Source organism: Hippopotamus amphibius, chromosome 8 (assembly GCF_030028045.1).
Source record: "Hippopotamus amphibius kiboko isolate mHipAmp2 chromosome 8, mHipAmp2.hap2, whole genome shotgun sequence".
NCBI classification, from domain to species: domain Eukaryota; kingdom Metazoa; phylum Chordata; class Mammalia; order Artiodactyla; family Hippopotamidae; genus Hippopotamus; species Hippopotamus amphibius.
Window position 1 is genome coordinate 22,227,797 of NC_080193.1, and position 22,294 is coordinate 22,250,090.

General features: G+C 43.4%; 1 protein-coding gene across 1 annotated transcript in view; it reads left to right on the forward strand.

The window, feature by feature from the left end:
- Nucleotides 1-22,294, forward strand: part of TMEM132B (transmembrane protein 132B) — a 277,602-nt gene that overhangs the window by 13,487 nt on the left and 241,821 nt on the right. The gene's annotated exons all lie outside the window — the stretch shown is intronic.

Genomic DNA, 22,294 nt, shown 5'->3' on the forward strand with positions numbered 1-22,294 from the left:
CTGGAAGGATGTGACTGATACAAAAATCATTTCTTTTCCTTTCTGTGATTTCTCAGGGTGAAACTAGCGGACAAAGGGGAGGGAGAGGAAAGGATCACGGGGGCAGCCTGGAGCTCTGTTCAGCTCCGAGTCGGATCAATGGCCTTTGTGGCCCGTTAGTGGTGGGGAAAACCCAGCTGTGTCTCTGGTGGGGTTTGCGGTGTCTCCTCCCTCCTGGGTGCACTTTCACGTACGTCCAGAGCACCGGGACTCTGGTTGTGGTGGATGCTTCCTCCCGCTCCCCCCACCGCTTTTCTGCCTGTGGGCCCCCCCCACCCCCCCGTCGCCTCCCCCCCCTTCTCTCTGAAGCCCACCCAAGTTGGGGTTTCTGTTGCTTGCCCCAAAGAATCTGGTCCTAGACAGTCATCGTGCCTTGTCGAATGGTTTTCTGCCAGAAAGCAGCAATGGGTCTTGGTTAAAGTCCCCAGATCGCTCGAGATCGCCCCAAACCTCCGTCTCCGCTCTGGAAATGGGGAACCCACCACCTGCTTCTGGCACAGCGGGAACAACCTCGGCCACTAGGTGGCAGTGTTGCCGCACACGCGGCCCCTGTTCCTGCAGAGGCGTCAGGAGCCGGCAGCCCGGATCCGGGCAGCTGCGGGGTGACCCCAGCGCCCGAACAGGGTGTCCCGGGCTGGGTGCAGGCGCACGCAGCGCGGCATCCCCGGGGCCCTGCCCCCACCTCCAGGAATGCTGTCCCCTGTGTCCCTTCATTTCCAGGATGCCTCTGCCCAACACAGAATAAACTCTGAATTAAATCTGAGGAAAAAGGGACCGAGGCGTTTCTGGTTTTGTCTTTCCCCACTAAGACTCCCCAGAGCTGCTGCTGAGAAGCGGGTTTACCTACCACACGGGTTCCTGGCACAGCCCCTGGGGCCAGTGTGGGGAGGGCGTTTCTGTTTCTTTCTTTGTGCTCTTCATGGGCTTTATTCTGGGTCATAGTATCACTCACAAGCAATAATGGAGCCCTTCTTTGCTTTGGTGAAGGGAGGTGACTGAGTCTGGGACCAAACAGGAGAATACGGAAATGTTCTGGGACCCCCGCAGAGAATAGCAGTCAGAGTGGGGACTCCAGAGCCTAATCCTGGCTCCACTGCTGACATGCTGTGTGACCTTAGGCATGTGTCTTGACCTCTCTGTGCCTTCGTTTTTCAACCTATAAAATGGATATAATATCACTTATATAATTATATCATAATGTTAACAATATAACAATCTGACAATAATATCCCATCTTACAGGATTGGGTAAAGAATAAATGTGGAAAGAGCTGATACACGTAAAGCAGTTCGAATAGTCACTGGCACGTAGCAGGCACTCCTAGTTATTACCACTGTTAATTCATTCATTGGCTCCTACTAGCGATAAACTTGTGATAATTCCCAATCAGTACTGATCTCTTCTTTCTCGGAGATTTGGCAACATATTTCAGGCAAGTCAACAATACATCTTTTACTTTCTTTTATTGTTATCAATTTTTAAAATGTAGGTTTGTCTTCTCCATTAAAATTTTAAGTTCCTCAGAAGCAGGCTGTGTCCTTTGCTTGTCTTTTTTTTTTTTTTTGTCACAGCTCTGCAATCCCTGCATCTTAGGGTACCTTGACGTACTTGATTATCTGGAGAAATTAATTCCGACAGAAAATACTCAAGGTTTTTTTTTTTTTTTTTTTTTTTCTTCTTTTTTTTGTGGTTGGTGAAAAGAAGTTTTCTAGCAATTGAATAGCCTGAAGAATTGTAGGAGGGGCATTGAAGGCATCTGAGCTTATGCTGTTTAAACTCCTAACCTTTAAAAAATAGTCTTAAAGATTCCCTAAAGCAGATTCTCTAGGCAACAGCCACAAAGACTGGACATTTGTTTCCCTTCCTCTAGTTACTTCATGTGTTTAAGGATTGAGGACTGCATTAAAAAAAATAAGGAAGAGAAAGAAAGATATTCCATGAATGATTTTGAATTGATCCAAGCGAGCCTGGACTAGTAGTCTTTCATTGTATTTGTCCAACACCTTTTCTGCATCTGTTGAGATGATCATACACAGGATTTTTCTCTTTCTTTCTCTTAATGCGGTGCGTCGTTCATCTTTTAATTGTGCAATACCAGCTAGACATGAAAACAGAAGAGCAATGACCCCATATGTGGAATCCTCAAAATGACAACAGTTCGTATTTACTAGATCATACACGCATGCGCATTTTAATCTGCCCAGAATAGTGGATATGCTGCACAAAATTAACTGGGCTTGTTTCATTTCACTTCTGCATGCAGGCACTTTCTACCAGTGTGAGCTTCAGCTCCCTGATGGGGAGGGAAGGAACGGGAGGAAAGGAACTCTTCTGCCCTTTCTTTCCATGCCATCCCTTTTCAGCATCAGTTGTTGGCTAATACAGGAAAGGAACCGGAGTAAGAACAAACAGGACGAGGTTTCTTGGCTGCTTGCATTTCTTAGAATGCCTTTTCCTTTTTTTCCCGGCATTTGAAGAAAGTTCTGGTTTAATGGCTAGCTTGGCCTCTCTGAGCTGTCAGTGGCCCTGCTGATTTGTCGTAGATGCATAACACTTACCTGTACTGGCTCTGTGTCTTGTGGACAGAGCTCCCACGCATCAGATGCACCGGAATTCTGTGCTCACAGGGCATCCAGAACACACGCAAATAGGGCACCAGCAGACGAGCAATTACATGTACCTCCTTTGCTCATGCGAACCCATCGTTGTTCTTTTTTTTTTTTTTTTCTTTTTTAATTTAATTTATTTAATTATTTTTTTAATTTTTTGGGGGGTACACCAGGTTCAATCAACTGTTTTTATACACATATCCCCATATTCCTTCCCTTCCTTGACGCCCCCCCCTTGAGTCCCCCCCACCCTCCCTGCCCCAGTCCTCCAAGGCATCTTCCATCCTCAAGTTGGACTCCCTTTGTTATACAACAACTTCCCACTGACTATTTTACAGTTGGTAGTATATATATGTCTGTGCTACTCTCTCGCTTCTTCTCAGTTTCCCCTTCACCCCCCGCCCCCTCCCAAACCTCGAGTTCTCCAGTCCATTCTCTGTATCTGCTTCCTTGTTCTTGTCACTGAGTTCATCAGTACCATTTTTAGATTCCGTATATGTGAGTTAGCATACAATATTTGGCCTTCTCTTTCTGACTTACTTCACTATGTATGACAGATTGTAGTTCTATCCACCTCATTACATATAGCTCCATCTCATCCCTTTTTATAGCTGAGTAATATTCCATTGTATATATATGCCACATCTTCTGTATCCATTCATTTGTTGATGGGCATTTAGGTTGCTTCCATGTCCTGGCTATTGTAAATAGTGCTGCAATAAACATGATGGTACAAGTTTCTTTTGGGATTATGGTTTTCTTTGGGTATATGCCCAGGAGTGGGATTACTGGATCGTATGGTAGTTCTATTTGTAGTTTTTTAAGGAACCTCCAAATTGTTTTCCATAGTGGCTGTACCAACTTACATTCCCACCAACAGTGCAGGAGAGTTCCCTTTTCTCCACACCCTCTCCAACATTTGTTGTTTCCAGACTTTGTGATGATGGCCATTCTGATTGGTGTGAGGTGATACCTCATTGTGGCTTTGACTTGCATTTCTCTGATGATGAGTGATGTTGAGCATCTTTTCATGTGTGTGTTGGCCATCTGTATGTCTTCTTTGGAGAAATGTCTATTTAGGTCTTCTGCCCATTTGTGGATTGGGTTATTTGCTTTTTTGGTATTAAGCTTCATGAGCTGCTTGTATATTTTGGAGGTTAATCCTTTGTCCGTTGTTTCATAGGCAATTATTTTTTCCCATTCTGAGGGTTGCCTTCTAGTCTTGTTTATGGTTTCTTTTGCTGTGCAAAAGCTTTTAAGTTTCATGAGATCCCATTCGTTTATTCTTGATTTTATTTCCATGATTCTAGGAGGTGGGTCAAAAAGGATGTTGCTTTGATGTATGTCAAAGAGTGTTCTGCCTATGTTTTCCTCTAGGAGTTTTATAGTGTCTGGCCTTCCATGTAGGTCTTTAATCCATTTGGAGTTTATTTTTGTGTATGGTGTTAGGAAGTGTTCTAATTTCATTCTTTTACATGTAGCTGTCCAATTTTCCCAGCACCACTTATTGAAGAGGCTGTCTTTTTTCCATTGTATACTCGTGCCTCCTTTGTCAAAGATAAGGTGCCCATATGTGTTTGGGCTGACTTCTGAGTTCTCTATTCTATTCCATTGATCTTCCTTTCTATTTTTGTGCCAGTACCATACTGTCTTGATCACTATGGCCTTGTAGTATAGTTTGAAGTCAGGAAGCCTGATGCCTCCAACTCCATTTTTCCTTCTCAAGATTGCTTTGGCTATTCGGGGTCTTTTGCGTTTCCATACACATCGTAAGATTTCTTGCTCTAGTTCTGTGAAAAATGCCATTGGTAATTTGATCGGGATTGCATTGAATCTGTAAATTGCTTTGGGTAGTACAGTCATTTTCACGATGTTGATTCTTCCAATCCAGGAACATGGTATGTCCCTCCATCTGTTTGTGTCATCTTTGATTTCTTTCATCAATGTCTTAAAGTTTTCTGCATACAGATCTTTTGCCTCCTTAGGCAGGTTTATTCCTAGGTATTTGATTCTTTTTGTTGCAATGGTGAATGGGAGAGTTTCCTTAATTTCTCTTTCTGCTCTTCCCTTGTTAGTGTATAGGAATGCAAGAGATTTCTGTGCATTAATTTTGTATCCTGCTACTTTACTAAACTCATCAATTAGTGCTAGCAGTTTTCTGGTAGAGTCTTTAGGGTTTTCTATATATAATATCATGTCATCTGCAAAGAGTGACAATTTTACTTCTTCTTTTCCAATTTGGATTCCTTTAATTTCTTTTTCTTCTCTGATTGCTGTGGCTAACACTTCCAAAAGTATGTTGAATAATAATGATGAGAGTGGACACCCTTGTCTTGTTCCTGTTCTTAGAGGGAATTCTTCCAGTTTTTCTCCATTGAGAACAATGTTGGCTTTTGGTTTGTCATATATGGCTTTTATTATGTTGAGGTAATTTCCTTCTATGCCCATTTTCTGGAGAGCTTTTATCATAAATGGATGTTGAACTTTGTCAAAAGCTTTTTCTGCATCTATTGAAATGATCATATGGTTTTTATCCTTCAATTTGTTGATATGATGTATCACGTTGATTGATTTGCATATATTGAAGAATCCTTGCATCCCAGGGATAAACCCCACTTGATCGTGGTGTATGATTTTTTTAATGTGCTGTTGTAGTCTGTTAGCTAGTATTTTGTTGAGGATTTTTGCATCTATATTCATCAGTGATATTGGTCTGTAGTTTTCTTTTTTTGTGACATCTTTGCCTGGTTTTGGTATCAGGGTGATGGTAGCCTCGTAGAATGAGTTTGGGAGTGCTCCGCCTTCTGCAATATTTTGGAAGAGTTTGAGAAGGATAGGTGTTAACTCTTCTCGAAATGTTTGATAGAATTCGCCTGTGAATCCATCTGGTCCTGGGCTTTTGTGTGTTGGGAGATTTTTAATCACTGCCTCAATTTCTGTACTTGTGATTGGTCTGTTCATGGTTTCTATTTCTTCCTGGTTCAGTCTTGGAAAATTGTATTTTTCTAAGAATGTATCCATTTCTTCCAGGTTATCCAATTGATTGGCATATAGTTGCTTGTAGTAGTCTCTCATGATGTTTTGTATTTCTGAGGTGTCCGTTGTGACTTCTCCTTTTTCATTTCTAATTCTGTTGATTTGCATCTTCTCCCTTTTTTTCTTGATGAGTCTGGCTAATGGTTTATCAATTTTGTTAATCTTCTCAAAGAACCAGCTTTTAGTTTCATTTATTTTTCTTATGGTTTCTTTCCTTTCTTTTTCATTTATTTCTGCTCTGATCTTTATGATTTCTTTCCTTCTGCTCACTTTGGGGTTTCTTTGTTCTTCTTTCTCTAGTTGTTTGAGGTGTAAGGTTAGGTTGTTTATTCGATCATTTTCTTGTTTCTTAAGGTAGGACTGTATTGCTATAAACTTCCCTCTTAGAACTGCTTTTGCTGCGTCCCATAGGTTTTGGGTTGTTGTGTTTTCGTTGTCATTTGTTTCTAGATATTTTTTGATTTCCTCTTTGATTTCTGTAGTGATTCCTTCCCATCGTTGTTCTTTTAGACTTGACTTACAAAGTGCAAGCTCAGAGATAAAACTCTTAAGGATTTCAGAGGTATAGAGTGTGACCGCAGGGCGCTGAACCAAGCTCCGGCCCGGCCCTGTGCAATTGTGTAGGTCACATGCCCAGGACTCCGGCCCTGTGTATACTTCTGCTTTGTCACTGCCCGATGAGATCACTTTTGAAGACTCAGTATCCTAAAGTAAACGGATTAGCCGTGCAGTGGAGGTTGGTTTATTTGGGGCCTTGGGTTCAGATTCTCCAATTTGTGTTTCATATGGGGTACGTTCAGCTCTAAGGGTGGTACATTTCTTCAGGGTAATTGCTAAAATGCCTGTTTTATGGACCGAGGCACGTTCCTGCTTTTTCTTTTTCAACACCAATAATTTTGAGAGTACTACTGGTAGTAAAGATATCACCCTTGACGTGATGTAAATTGTTTCACTTGGATAATAGAATAGACTTTTGTGTTGCTTCCTACAAAGAACATCCTTCTTCCTCTTGTCAAAATGGTACCCTGATGATGCTTTGGGGCAATCTCCCACTTCGTACAACAGCTAAAGCCCATCTATCTCCAGGCTCCTGGGAAGAGAAGTGACTTTGGATGAGCCAATCAGAATGGGCCACCCCTCCCCCCCAACAGATTGGTTCAGGGGTGGGCATGTGACCCATCAGAGACAAAAAGATGCACTATCTGCCCCTGAAGCTTCAGGGTAGAGACACTTACTGATTCTTGTTGGATTTGAAGGAAGGCTTGGTGATGCTAATCTTACTGGGACGTGGAGATTGTGAATGAAGCCAGCTCCATGGAAGAGAGCAGAGTGAGAGATGAAAATGCACCTTTAGAAAAAATTTTTAAAAAGTTTACTGTCAGTAGACTTCACTCCTTTTGGCATATAGCACTATGACTTTTTAAAAATTTATTTATTTGCTTGTTTGTTTATTTATTTATTGGCTGCGTTGGGTGTTCGTTGCTGCACATGGGCTTTTCTCTAGTTGTGGTGAGCAGGGGCTACTCTTCATTGTTGTGCACGGGCTTCTCATTGCAGTGGCTTCTCTTGTGGAGCACGGGCTCTAGGCGTGAGGGCTTCAGTAGTTGCAGCACGTGGGCTCAAGTAGTTGTGGCTCACAGGCTCTGGAGTGCAGGCTCAGTAGTTGTGGTGCACGGGCTTCTTTGTTCCCCAGCATGTGGGACCTTCCCGGACCAGGGATCGAACCCATGTCCCACTGCACTGGCAGTTGGATTCTTAACCACTGTGTCACCAGGGAAGTCCCAGCACTATGACTTTTTGACAAATGCATAGAGTCGTGTAACCAACACAGCAATCAGGTTACAGAACAGTTCCATCATCCCATCCCTAATTCTCTGCATTGAATTTTTATAGTTAAATCCTTCCCAGCCTCTGATCCCTGGCAATCACTGCTCTGTTCTCCATCCTTCCAGTTTTGATTTTTCTAGAATGTCACACAAATGGAATCATACAGTAGGTGGCCTTTTTGAGGTTGCCTTATTTTAGACAGCAAAATGTACTTGAGATTAACCCACGTTGTCTATCCATCATTTGCTTTATTGCTAAGTTGTTTTCCTTTCAGTGGCTGTACCACCATTTGTTTGTTTATCCATTCACCCGTTGAAGGATATTTGTGAAGATGCACGTTGATGACATTGTTTAGACGCTGATTCCAGCCAGACCTGAAGGTAGCCTCTCTCTCCAGCCGTGACTGCCATTAAATTCCAATTTTGTTTAGACTTGCATGGTGTGGGTTTTCTGTGAATTGAAAGAATCATTTTTTGATATCAACAATGGCCGGAAGACGGGAAGGCTAGTCTGAACTAGTGGGAGGTCCAAAACAAAGACACTCCACATATGACATTCCTACGAATGCAGTCACACAATCACAAGCACGTTGGGGTCCCTCATGGTGCATCCTTGATGGGTGGCAGGAAGTGACACCTTATTTGACACAGAGGGAAATTGAATCTCAGGGAGATGAAGTGACTTGTCTCGGTGCATCAGTTGAGCTGATGGCAGACCTGGGATGCCGGCCCAGGTGTCCTCTGCCTCTTGTAAGCCTCAGCTGCCTCCCTATCAGACAGTGGCAGAGCTGTCAGGGTTACTTAGTGAATTTCCCTCTCTTATTTAAACAATCTCCAAGGTGTCCAATTTAGAATAAATATAAATGGAAATTAGAACAAGGTCATCAACATTTCCTACTGTTTAACAGCTGACGGTGCCTATAGGAGGTCAAAATTACTGTCACTAAGATCTATATAATCCGTTTAATAACTCTCTTTCTACATCTGGTGCCCCATGGAAACCTCTCACATCGGCTTAACAGCTCTTCACTTTGTTTCTCTGAGTGTCTGTATCTCCTCGCTAATGAAGGCACAGTTTACCTTAAGGAAGAGATGTGAAATTTTTTTCCAACTTCATAGTAGGGGCAGGATCACAGCTGTCCAAATTGTTAGCCTATACAATGTTGTTTTATTTAGGTATCACTAGGTGCTGTAATAAATAAACCCCAGCAGTGGCTTAACACATCGTAAGATTCCTTTCTTGCTCTCATCCAATGTGAGTGCCATATTTGGCAGGTGGATTCCTTCCAGGTGGAGACTCAGGGGTCCAGGCACCTCTCAGCTTATGGCTGCGCCATGGCTTGGGCCCTCAAAGTCCCCTGCTTCTCATTGATGGAAGGTAAAAGATATCAATTTTGGCTTCATAGTGATATGCAAGACAGGCTCTTATTTCATTGGCCAGAACTAGTCACATGGCCACATCAGGATGCAGGAGAGGCTGGTTTTTATAAATTTATGTTTGGTTATTTATTTATTGGCTGCGTTGGGTCTTTGTTGCTGCACACAGGCTTTCTGTAGTTGTGGCGAGCGGGGGGTACTCTTTGTTGCAGTGCACGGGCTTCTCATTGCAGTGGCTTCTCTTATTGTGAAGCATGGGCTCTAAGTCTTCAGTAGTTGTGGCATGTGGGCTCAGTAGTTGTGGCTCACAAACTCTAGAGTGCAGGCTCAGTAGTTGTGGTGCAAGTGCTTAGTTGCTCCGCAGCATGTGGGATCTTCCTCTCCCAGGGATTGAACCCACGTCCCCTGCATTGGCAGGTGGATTTTTAACCACTGCGCCACCTAGGAAGTTTCTCTGGTACTGTTTTTTGGACAGGTAGTCATCTCTCCTACAAACCTGATGCCTTTTTGTCAAGATTAAGGCCACTCTCCCTTCACCCTACGCTCAAATTTCCAACATCTGTTCAACGCTGTCCTCCTCTGCTTGGCTAGTTTGGGGTTCATGCAGACAAAGCCTGTTCATCCTCACAGCCATGCATGCATATGGGGAAAATAAAATGGCTCAGGATAACTTTCAAAGAAAGGTAATAATCTTCCATCCCTCTGCATCTTTTCAAATTGTTTTGTTTTGTTTTTTAGCCCCACCATGCGGCATGTGGGCTCTTAGTTCCCCGGCCAGGGATCGAACCTGCGCCGCCTGCAGTGGCAGTGCTGAGTCTTAACCACTGGACGGCCAGGGAAGTCCCGATCTCTGTGTCTTTGATCTGTCTCCCCGAAGTCAGCCAGGTCCAGCCGTTTCTGCTTTTAGTTCTGTTAGCGGAGATTATTTCTATCATTCTATATACCATTCCCGCTACCTCTCCTCCTTGAGTTAACGAATTCAAACAGCAGCGCTCTCGCTGGAAAAGATGAGAATTTAGCTAACTTACACTCCTCCTTGCTTTCCTTTCTTACCAGTTAACACTGTATTTGGCTGTAAGTCACAGAAACCCCTGGCCACCATAGCTTATAAATGGCCATCTTCCTTCTGTGCGTTCACATGGTCGTCCCTCTGTGTGTATCTATGTCCTAATCGCCCCCGCCCCCGCCCTTTTTTTTTCAGTTTTTGGCTCCATTGGGTATTTGCTGCTGTGCACGGGCTTTTGTCCGCTTGTGGTGAGCAGGGGATACTCTTGGTTTTGGTGTGCAGGCTTCTCATTGCAGTGGCTTCTCTTGTTTCGGAACATGGGCTCTAGGCGCATGGGCTCCAGTAGTTGCAGCATGCGGGCTCAATAGTTGTGGTGCATGTGCTTTGTTGCTCCATGGCATGTAGGATCTTCCTGGACCAGGGCTCGAACCCGTGTCCCCTGCATTGGCAGGTGGATTCTTAACCACTGCGTCATCAGGGAAATCCTTAATCACCTTTTCTTACAAGGATCCGAGTCAAATTCGCTTAGGCTCAGGCAAGTAGGAGCTGATGTTATTCAATTCGTTCTTTAACCTCATGTTGTGGCTGGTTCCTTCTGACTTCCTGCATTACTTTCTCAGTGTGTACCTTTGCGATTCATGGTTGCACGATGGCTGTTTCTCCTCCATCCCCCTTTCAGGATGGGAGTCCCAGCACCCACACTTTTACACCTGACATTCCCATCCAGGGTTAATTCAATTTCCTTTAAGAAGAGCTGAGTCTCAACTGGAGATAGAGACCAAGCATTCTACCTTTTACTGTGGGTGGGGACTTCGGGAGGTGGTCTGCCTGGACGGGGTTTCTCATCTATAGAACTCAGTTACCCCCTTGGTTTCCAGCCCCATGCGCCGCTTCTGTCCTCACTGTGTGTGCCGGCTCAAGTTTTCTCTTGCTGTCTTGCCCATCAATTATCTTCCATAAATTTCTTGAAATATTTTATCTTCAGATGGCCCTCCTCCATTTCTCTTAATCATAGGTTTATTCCTTTCTGTAGTTGTATGCTTTTATTTCTCTAGGGTTTCTGTCGAGATGTGAGGAAATGAGTGTGCTCAGTCTACCACTTAAAATCAAATTCCATATCTTTCTTTTAAAGGGAAAAATATCAGTATTTCTCTTAGATTAAATAAGCAAGAAGACATGTTCATTCTAGAAAACTTGAAAACACATAGAAAAATGTGGTAGCATCCGATTGGGTTTTGGGCAACTGCATGAAATGAATCCAAAGGAAACCTGAAGACAAAAAAATAGGCAAGATGAGCTGATAAAATTTTAATGAAGGAGAGTAGTCTCTCAATATTAGTTTCCTAGGGCTGCCATAGCAAAGTACTACAGACTGGGTGACTTAAACAACTGACATTTATTCTCATAGTTCTGGAGGCTGGAGGTCCAAGGTCAGGGTATTGGTAGGGTTGGTTTCTCCTGAGTCCCCGCTCCTTGGCTTGTAGACGGCTCTCTTCTCCCTATGTCCTCACATGTCATCCCTCTGTGTGTGTCTGTGTCCTAATCTCCTCTTCTTATAAGGACCAGTCATAACAGATTGGGCCCACCCTAACAATCTCATTTTAACTTAATCACCTCTTTAAAGCCTCTGTTCCCAAATACAGTCATATTGTTTTGTTTTTAAGGATTTATTTTATTATTTATTTATTTATGGCTGCATTAGGTCTTCATTGTTGCACACGGGGTTTCTCTAGTTGTGGTGAGTGGGGGCTGCTCTTCATTTTGGTGCATGGTTTTCTCATGGTGGAGCATGGGCTCTAGGCGCGTGGGCTTCAGTAGTTGCAGCATGTGGGCTCAGTAGTTGTGGCTTGCTGGCTCTAGAGCTCAGGCTCAATAGTTGTGGCACATGGACTTAGTTGCTCTGCGGCGTGTGGAATCTTCCTGGCCCAGGGATTGAACCTGTGTCCCCTGCACTGGCAGGCAGACTCTCAACCACTGTGCCACCAGGGAAGCCCCAGTCATGTTAGTTTTCAATTAAAAAACCCTAAACTGAAGTCAAATAAGATATTTCTGCCATCTGATTCAGTGTGTGCCAATTTGCAGCTACTATCAGATTTTCACTTTACATTATACCCCAAAAGAAACTTCAGATGGATTCAAGAATTAAACACAATACTTAAAATTTGATAAGAGGGTAGATCCTAAGTATTCGCACCACCCAAAAAAAAAAAATCAAGATAATTCACATGTGATGGTGGATCTGAGATGATGGATACATGAATTAGCCAGATGGTGGTGATTAGTTCACAATGTAAATCATCAAAATTTACACCTTGAATATATACAACTTTTGTCAAAAATACCTCAAAAAAAAAGAATTAAATGAAAAAAATGTAGACGCACACATGTATATACATACACCCACCCATGGAAACCCAGTTGAAAGTATAGGTGAGCATATATTTGATCTTGGGATACTGGGGAGGACTTTTTTTGCCTAAAAGCAGTGGCGGACATCATGAGGAAAAAGATCGATACTCTTCATTTCGTTTTAAATCTCGTATACTGGTCTGTGTAGAATATGTTTGCCCCCAAGCCTTGCCAGAGAGTACAGTCTTGAGACCTCTGCTACTTACCTCTTTCTAAGATCTTGGCTGGTTTGATGAGAAAGCAGGTTCATGGAGGGGAGTTTGAAGGTAGGATCTCTGGATTTTATTTTCCTATCAGGCCAGAACTTCCAAGAGCTGTCAGCTGTCTAGGCTCACAATCCTTTATCCTCTGCAGAACTGCCTTTGCCTCATGGTCCTTTGCTGTTGCATCGTGCCTTGCGTGGACAGCACCATAGGAAGCCTGTTAATAAACTCACTGTATTGCAGGGATGCCGTAGTGTCCCTCGGGGCACCACCACCGGAGGAATTTCTCTCAGAGCCAGGAAGAGCTTTGCTTCTTGCTTTCATCTTATGAACGGTGTCCAACTAGTGACCTCATCTCGTGCTTTGAGAGCTGGACGATTCAGAGGCACATTTGCAGTCCCTTTAGTCGTTGCCGAAGCTCTTACAGTGTAGACTTTGCTTGCTAAGCTTTCCTCTGGCGGCAGGACGTAGTGGCTAAGGGTGCAAACTCCGTCTGGAGCTTGACAACTTGGATCTAATAACCCCTTCTGCCACTTACTAGCTCTGGAATCTCAGGCAAGTCACTTAACCTCCTCATGCCTCAGTTTCCCCATCTGTGAGTAGGGCTAATAATCAGATCCTCATAATCCAAAGATTATGAAGATTCAAAGAGTTATTACCTGTGAAATGCTTAGGCTAGGTGCTTGGTGTATTGTAAGGATTATATATAAATGACGGCTGTGATGATGGTTCTGGTCTTTTCTCATTGTCCTTATTTCTCTATACTTTATTTTTAATTATCACTGTAATTTATAATCATATCTGATACTTAATTGATTTACTGGTATATGACCCAAAACTTGCACTCAAGACAATGAATGACTATTCAATTTTTTTGATGACTCATTCTTTTTTCAAAAAATTAATTAATTTGTCTGCGTTGGGTCTTCATTGCTGGGTGCGGGCTTTATTTGGGGCGAGTGGAGGCTGCTCTTCGTTGCGGTGCGTGGGCTTCTCATTGTGGTGGCTTCTCTTGTTTCGGAGCACAGGCTCTAGGCACTAGGCACTCACGGGCTTCAGTAGTCGCAGCATGCAGGCTAAGTAGTTGTGGTGCATGGGCTTCATTGCTCCCTGGCACTTGGGATCTTCCCAGAGCAAGGATTGAACATGTGTCCCCTGACCTGGCAGGTGGATTCTCAACCACTGAGCCACCAGGGAATTCCGCCCCCCCGCCCCCGCCCCCAGCTTTTTGAAAGTTCACTTTATGCCACGTCGCTTTCACGAAAGAATTACATTAGTACCATTTTTCACTAACCTGAAAGAAATCTAGAGAGGATTTCTCCTTTTACGAAAAAAGGCAAAAAGCGAAAAGAGTGTTTAGCATTGGTTTTACAGTGAGCCTTTACAGAAGTATTGCGCACCCTGAGGGGTGAGAGTGGCAGCGCCAAGCTCCTACCCCGGGAATTACACACACTCAGCATCTCAGCATCAAGTCGCCATAGCTTTGAACTGTGTGAGCATCTGTGCTTACTTTCCCTTTCTTTCGTGCATATGTTAGCAAGATGTGCTCTGAGGTGATTGCTTCTTTGCTTTGTGCCATTTTGGCATACGAAAGATTTCACAAGAACAATTTACTTTCAGAGGGCGGGGGAAACCTATATACACAAGCACCTACTGTGTACCAATAGTGTCTGAACTTTTAGTGGTGTTTCTTTCCACTGCTGTTCAATTGAATCATCTAGAGAACACAGAGACAATTGGGCCCCTCCTTAAGACCATTTAAATTAATTCTGATGGGCAGGAACAGGTATAATATCCGTGTTCTCTACCAGGTGTACCTACTGTGTAGCCAGAGTTCAGAATCCCTGTCTTAGGATGTGGTGCTGTGTCTAAAAGGAGCTTACCTTTGTGTGGAGGTGAAATCCATGTCCATCTCCTCCTGAATCCCACATTCATATTTTTAGCTGTCTCTCAATCATCTTCCCTTCACCTTAGCTCGAATGTGTCTGAACCAAAGTCCTTATCTTTTTCCTCCAGACTGGATTTAGTCCTGTATTCTCTAGCCCGCCAATGGTTCTACAAACTACAATACCTAGGAGTTCTCCATGGTTCCTGCCATAATTCTGCAGCCTCTGATGGGAACACACAACTCTGAATTCCTGGTTTCCTCTCTAAAGACGCTCACTTTCTGGGTTTTATTTTATACATTTCTCTAGAGTCTCGCTGTCTCCCTCTGGACCAAGAAGGGATTATGGGACAGCCTGGAGATCAAGGAGTAAGAGTTCTTCCTTTCCCCAGCTTGCTCAGCATGAAGCTCTACAGGCCAGTGGTTAAGGGTGTACACTGTGGACCCAGTTTTTCGGGATCCTGACCTGGCATGATCATTTACTAGACTTAATGCCTCTGTGGCTCAATTTTCTCTTCTGACAAATGGGATCTCAGTTGTTAAGTTACTGCCTCTTAGTTCCAAACTCACTTTTCTGTTCTCTGGTCTATGATGCTGGGGCTGGAATCTGAAAATCACATTTCTCTTGGCCAGTTGTTTCCTGTAGTCTCTACTAATGGGTGGTCTAGTGCTAGAGGAGACTGAAAGGCTGCAGCTGGGAGAAGAGACCTGCTCCTTCCTGTGCACTTCCTGTCTGCTTCCTGTGCACTTCCTGTCTGCTTCCTGTGCACTTCCTGTCCACTTCCTGTCTGCTTCCTGCCCACTTCTCTGCTCCTTGTCTGCTTCCCTTCTGCTTCCTGTTTCCCCCCTGCTTCTGGTCTGCTTTTTATCTGCTTCCTGTCCTTGTGAACAACCTGTGTTGGCCACACAGGGCTCCCCAGTTTGAGATTTGAGAAGAATCTTGGGACAAAGGTGAGTGTCCCTCCTGCCTGGTGACCAGCTGGCCCTGGTGGCCTCATGTCTTCCTGTCTGTGTGGTCTCTCCTTCTCTTTCAGCTATGGTGTATGGTATTTCACCTGGTTGAGAAAGTCAGAAACTCATCTGACTTTTCCCATCTTACTTTTCCCATCTTTCTTTTTATATATGGCTTTTGAATTCAGTAGTTAAGTATTTTCTACCTTTTCTTCTGTGGTCAGTGACTCATGTTTCAAATGCAGAGGTGTGGAAGGATCTGGTCCCCAGGGTACAGCGATGGGATGCAGTTGGGGGTGGGAGCAGACTGAATGGGGATGTGCAAGAAATTCCACCACAGCTGCTGGAATTGTTAATGAGTAGATAATGAATAAGTAACCACATGCAATTCTCCTCCTTAATCTGAAGCATTTGGTTTGACTTGCTGAGTTGGCTACTTCTCCTGAGGCTCTAGGACATGTGAGGTGGTTTACAGGTAGCAATGCTCTTCCACATTTATTGCTACCTGAAAGGTATGGACCACTAGCTGTTTTGCCAGCAGCTGGGTTGAGGTACCCTAGGTCAGCTGTACCTATTTTCCTGCTCTACCTGGGAATCCAGGCTGGTACACATACCTGGAATGGGAGACAGTCACCTGTGATTGTCAAGTGATGAAAACCTCACTTGTGTGCAGAGATTTTGTCCATGAACCTGGCCTTGTGAGCATCGAGCTGCAGCTCCTTCAGCTGACCTCCACGTGGCTAACTCATTGGCCTCACTGTAGAACCACCAGGCCAGTTGGCCCTAGGGCCATACAGAAAAGTAGAGAGGCTTTGGAATTGGACAGAGCTGGTTTGAACGTCACAAACCATGTTCAAATTGCTTAATTTTTCTGTGCCTCAGTTTCACCATTTTCCCAAAGGGACTAAGATTATTCATCTCACAACCTTTGTGATAATCAGCTGAAGTAGCAGGTAAAAATGCCGAGGTGTGTTGGCACATCGCAAGTGGTCTGTAAATGCTGTTTCTCTCTTAAGTGATATTTTTTCCTTCCATGTGCACATCGCAGCTCTTTGCTTGGCAAACCTAGCAACCAGCTTAGTGACCACAGTGATGTGATATTTGAGAGAAATGAATGGAGTGATAATATGATGGGCCAATGATTTGTTAATATTAATGGTATCTATTAACAACCCTGGGAAGAAGCCAAAGAAAGGCTCAGAAGGAACACGGAGAGATTTATGCTCTCAAGCGTTAAACCATGGCAGTCTTCATTGATGGACATTCACTCAGCACATATTTGTTTAGTTTCTTCTGCTGGGTACTGGAGATTCTGCAATAAACTGGATGTCAAAGTCTCTGCTCTCATGAGCTTGAGTTTTAATAGAGAGACTGAATAGAAAATAAGTAAACCAGTAAGAACACAAAGGCTAATTTCAGATGGTGAGAATGTCCTTGAAGAAATATAACAGGATGGAGTGATTAGTGACTGGATGTATTCATCAGACTTTTAGCCAAGAAAACAGAAACCACTCTGGTTATTTCCACAGAGGGAATTTAATCAAGGGAATTAGTTACTCAGGTGATGGAAGATCTGCGAAACCAAGTCGGGCATGGTAAATACCTTCTGGGAATGGTAAAGTAATCCAGAAATTAATAACAGCAGGAAGCTGCTACCAATTGGACTAAAGGGACAAAGTGGGGAAATTGGATTATCCGGACCCAGAAGCTGGAACCATCCAGTAAGGATTAGAACTACTGTCTAAGAAAGCTGTATATATGATGGGAGCTCCTAAGGTGGCTGGAATCACCGAAGAGGCATGGTCTCTGCCAGTAAATACCAGGAGACAAGGAGGAGAAATACCTCCCATGCTCCATCTTCTACCAGAGCTTCCCATTGGCTGACCACATCCAGAAGCCAAGGAGCAAGGGAGCTTGGGAAATGTAGTTTCCTGTGATGCAGAGAAGAGCAGGGGTCAGGGCTGGAGACCCTGGTCAGAGAAACCCTTCCTGAAATGAGAGATCCTGGTAGGAAGGAGCCTGCTCTGCTTATGGGTGGCTGATGAGCTTCTCTAGCAAATGCAAGAGTTCATGCAGAAATACACGGAAACAGCGTGGAGATAGACAGGAGAACATGAAGGATCTCCTAGTTCATTCCTCAGCCCCAGAAACAACATCCACTGCACCATTCTGAATGGATATGGTTGCTTCCAAAGGCCTCCTTGTAGCTTCTGGCCACCATGACCATGGAGGTGGGGGTACCCAGACTGGTGACAGTAAATTACCAGCTATTCGTCAGGACCACCCTTCGACAGATCCGTGAGCATCTTGTTGGTGGTGTTCAAAGACCTATCCCACCTGGCCCAGAGCAAAGAGAGCCTTTTTATTCCTGGCTGTCCCTGTCCGTGTTGTCTTGTGGGAATGAGAAGAAGAGACCCAGATGCAGAAATGTCACAGGCCTTGACCCTCAGGTGGGTGACCAGGAGCCACAAGACTGGTAATCAGCTTCCAGGTAGGGCTGGTGATGGTAGTGAGAAGGTTCGTGAGTCTGTGGGCTGTATTGTCTTGGGGCTACAGGTCCCTCCAGTTCTGACCAAGGCTCATGCCCAGGAGTATTTTTTGCACGCCAAGCACAGCAGTGATGTCCACCCATGAACTTAGGGTCACAGAGTCCCTGCTGGGATTCCCAGCACCTTGAGAGTTGCTTCATTCTGGGAAGTTGTTAGCTTCCCCCCGAAGTTCTCTTTGGGGCTTCTTCAGAGCCATCTGCAAGTCAGAGCATCCTTTAACCACAGAGCCTCCGTCTGGAGCATCTTGTGCTCTTGGTGAATCTGGACTTGACTCTCTTCTTGGCGCCTAGGAGGGCAGTGATGAGAAGCCCTCTGCTGCTGAGCCTCACTAAGAGTTCCTCATTTTCTGCTCTCAGGACCCACTCATTCAGTTGGGTGGTGAAAAGCCCTCTAGGAAATCAGCAGACTGAATAGGGCCTCATTTCACATTTAGAACTCTGGCCACAATGTCTACCTGCCAAGGGGAAGAAGAATGGTGCCACCGTATGACATTAGGGGACTAAAGGGAGGGGCGTTAGCTTCTTAGGCACTGGATGTGTGTCTGAGGACACAGTCTCTCGGCTTCATAAAATGCTCCTAAATTCAGATATTGTATTTTGTTGCAATCTGGTTCTAGGACAAAATGAGGGTCTGGCAGGCAATGTTTATGGCTTTCCATATAAGCCTTCAGACAAAATTTGTAGCGCATTTTGCTTGAGTTATGGTGGGACAGGATTGTAAACTTCACACTGTTATTTCAGATAAAATGCAGGTTTTGGCCATAATAAAGAAGAGAGAAGGCTCAGCTCTAAATTTCTTGTAAATCAATTTTTAAGAGATATAAAATATCGATATAAATGATAGAGAAAAAAAAACCTAATCCAAATGGAAACAGAGCATCACGTTACATTTATTTTAATTTCCTTTTCTACATCTGTAAATACGTCAGAATTTAAACCTTGCCTTAGGCTTCCCCTAGATTTTATGAGAAAGTAAAATTTGCACCTCTCTCTTCCCAAATCTGGTCGGCTGTGTTCCCCACCCATCTCTGCTGAAGGATATCGTCAGGCTGTGGAAGGAAGATTTCCCTCGTTGCCAATTAATTTACGGGCAAATTCACCAAGAATTTAATTTCCTGGTTTGGAGAGGAGAAATAAACCAACCAAAAAATAATTTAAATTTCATCTGGAATGGTGCTTCTGCATTGCTTGACGTTGTCAAAATACAAATTGCCCCTTGGTGGCGGCAACAGCTAAACCTTTCCTTTGGATGAGTCTCATTCTTCAGAGTCACCTCTTTCTCCTCCATCTTTGATCCGAATCCTACCCTATCTACGGGATGCAATCTGGAGGAAACCCAGGTCCATAATATGAAAGTGAATGAATCATATGCATAATTGTGTATGTATATATGTTATATACATAAAATATCTACTATTTAAAATATATTTTAAATCAGCGGTCCCCAACCTTTTTGGCACCAGGGACCAGTTTCGTGGAAGACAATTTTTCCACAGAGGAGGCGGGGATGGTTTCCGAATGATTCAAACACATTACATTTATTGTGCACTTTATTTCTATTATTATTACATTGTAATATATAATGAAGTAATTATACAACTCACCATAATGCTGCCAGGAGGCGGAGGTCAGGCAGTAATGAGAGTGATGGGGAGCGGCTATAAATACAGATGAAGCTTCAGTCGCTTGCCCGCTGCTCATCTCCTGCTGTGCAGGCCAGCTCCTCACAGGCCACAGACCAGTACCAGTCAGTGGCCCGGGGGCTGGGGACCTCTGTTTTAAATAGGTTTGGGGGACTTCCCTAGTGGCGTAGTGGTTAAGAATCCACCTGCCAATGCAGGGGACACGGGTTAGATCCCTGGTCCAGGAAGATCCCACGAGCCTCAGAGCAACTAAGCCGGTACACCACAACTACTGAGCCCACGCGCCACAACTACTGAAGCCTAGAGCCTGTGTACCGCAACACAGAGTAGACCCCGCTCGCTGCAACTAGAGAAAGCCCACATGCAACAGCAAAGACCGAATGCAACCAAAAATAAATAAATAAATAAATAAATAAATAAATAAATAAATAAATATATTAAAAAAATAGATTTGGGCTAATTTAAGTCAAGATTTGATGTCTGCTCTTTCACTTAAGATGTGGTAAGCATTTTCTCACCACACTACATATTTGTTGAAATCGTGGTTTTGATGACTGCTTAATATCTCTCACGCAGTAAGACTTTAATCATTACATAATCATGATGAGTTTTTAGGTTGCTTCCTGTGTGTTGCTGTTATAAATCATACTTGTGATGACACTTGCACATTAATCTCCTTCCTGATCTCTCATTTCCTTCGCATGAATTCCTAGGTGGAGAATTATTGGGATGGGCGTTTTGAAGGGACTGAACGTTCCCTTCTGTAACTGCTTTGTGTATGTTAGCCCCACCTTTCTCCAAAGTTTGCCTGCTCCTTGGAGCGGAAACCACATCTGTCTTGCTCCTGTGATATCCCTACAAGGGCTGGAAACATAGTAAGGGAGTAGTAAATATATCTAGATAGATAATTGGAGAAATGTGTAAGTAGTAACACTTCTCCGGTAATTAATGTGACCCAGGGCTGGCAGTATTGATGACACTTGAGAACTTTCTTTCCTTCTTTTTTATCCCCCACAGCTTTATTGAGATATCATTGACCTATAAGAAGTGTACGTACTTAAGGTGTACAGTTTGATGTTTTGATATATGTATACATCGTGAAATGCTCACTGTAATCAAGCTAATTAACAAATGCATTACTTCTACCCTGTTATCATTGTGCGTGTGTGTATGTGTGTGTGTACAGAGGATTTAATTTAAAATCCATTTTCTTAGCAAATTACGATGTACCATACAGGGCTGTTGACGATGTCACCTTGCGGAACATCAGCCCTCCAGAACATATCCATCTTGGTTAACTGAAACTTTGTACCCTTTGGCCCACATCCCCCCCATTCCCCTCCCCCCAGCCCCTGGCAACCACCATCCTACTCTCTGCTTCTATGCATTTGACTATTTTAGATTCTGCATGTAAGTGAGATTGTGCAGCACTTCACGGAGAACTTGCCTTTGGAACACCTGCTTGGAGAAAGGATGCGTCAGCCCCTACGTGGCTGTATCCATTTCACAATCCCCTAATGACAATTTATCCTCTAGGAAAGGAAAGCTCATCAAGGACAGCCCTGAAAAGGCCAAAAATTATTTAAGTCAATAGAAATTTTATTTTGCAGAATTTGTAACGGCTGCAAAAAAAAAAATGTTACCAGACGTCAGAGTCAGTGGAGTGTTTATTTGCCTTTTATCCTCTGGTGATACTGCGTTTTGAACACTGCTGCTTCGTTTATTTCCTCTTACTCTGGTTGGAAGCCAGGCTTCAGGGGCAGAGGTTTCTTGCAGGGCAAGGAAGAATCCCTGTCTGTTCTTGGCCTGATCTGCTGAGCCTGGTTCCTGGTGGGTTGTCTTCACTTTGAAGAAGCTTTACTTTGCTCTCTGTGTTTCCCCATTTGAAAGAAACACATACACACACAAACACACACACACACAAACATATACACACAAAAACGTACACACACATACATATATGCCTGCACACATATACATGTTTATATATATTTACACATTTTCATTAACAAAGTAACACGAGACTATTGTAACAGTTGAAGAAAGTAGAAACATAGGTGGTAAAAAGCAGAAATCCTTTTTGAATTCTATAGATACACAAACATACATAGATGTACATTTACATATATACATATAGCATCCTAAAAAAACTACTCAAATAGAATCATATGTGATACATTTATAATTTTTTATACTTAATGACCTATTGTGGACATTTTTTCAAGTGTGTTCATGGGACTGCCTCACTTATCTTACAGCTGCCTGTTATCCCACTATAAAAATGTATATTTTATCCGGTCTCCTCTAAACCTTTGTAATGGTTTAAACTAATAAATTATTATTATTATCATTATTATGATGATAGCAGGTAAAGACTGATTGAACATTTACGTGTGGCAGCACTACTCTAAGCACTTCATTAACTCATTAAACCTTACAATCATTTATATTTATATCCTACTTTATAAGGGGACATCTGAGGCACAGAGAGGTTAAGAAATTTGCCCAAGGTTGCTCAGTTAGGAAGCAGCAGAGCCAGGATTCAAAATCCAGGCTTCTGACTCTAGCACATACATTCTTTTTTTTTTTTTTTTGTAATGGTTGAAAATAACAGAAATTTATTTTCGTACAGTTCTGAAGGCTAGATGTTGCACACATCTCATTGGGCTAAAATCAAAATATTGATGGAGTTGCATTTCTTCCTGCGGGCTCTAGGAAGGAATCCATTTCCTTGCTTTTTCCAGCTTCTAGAGATTGCCCCA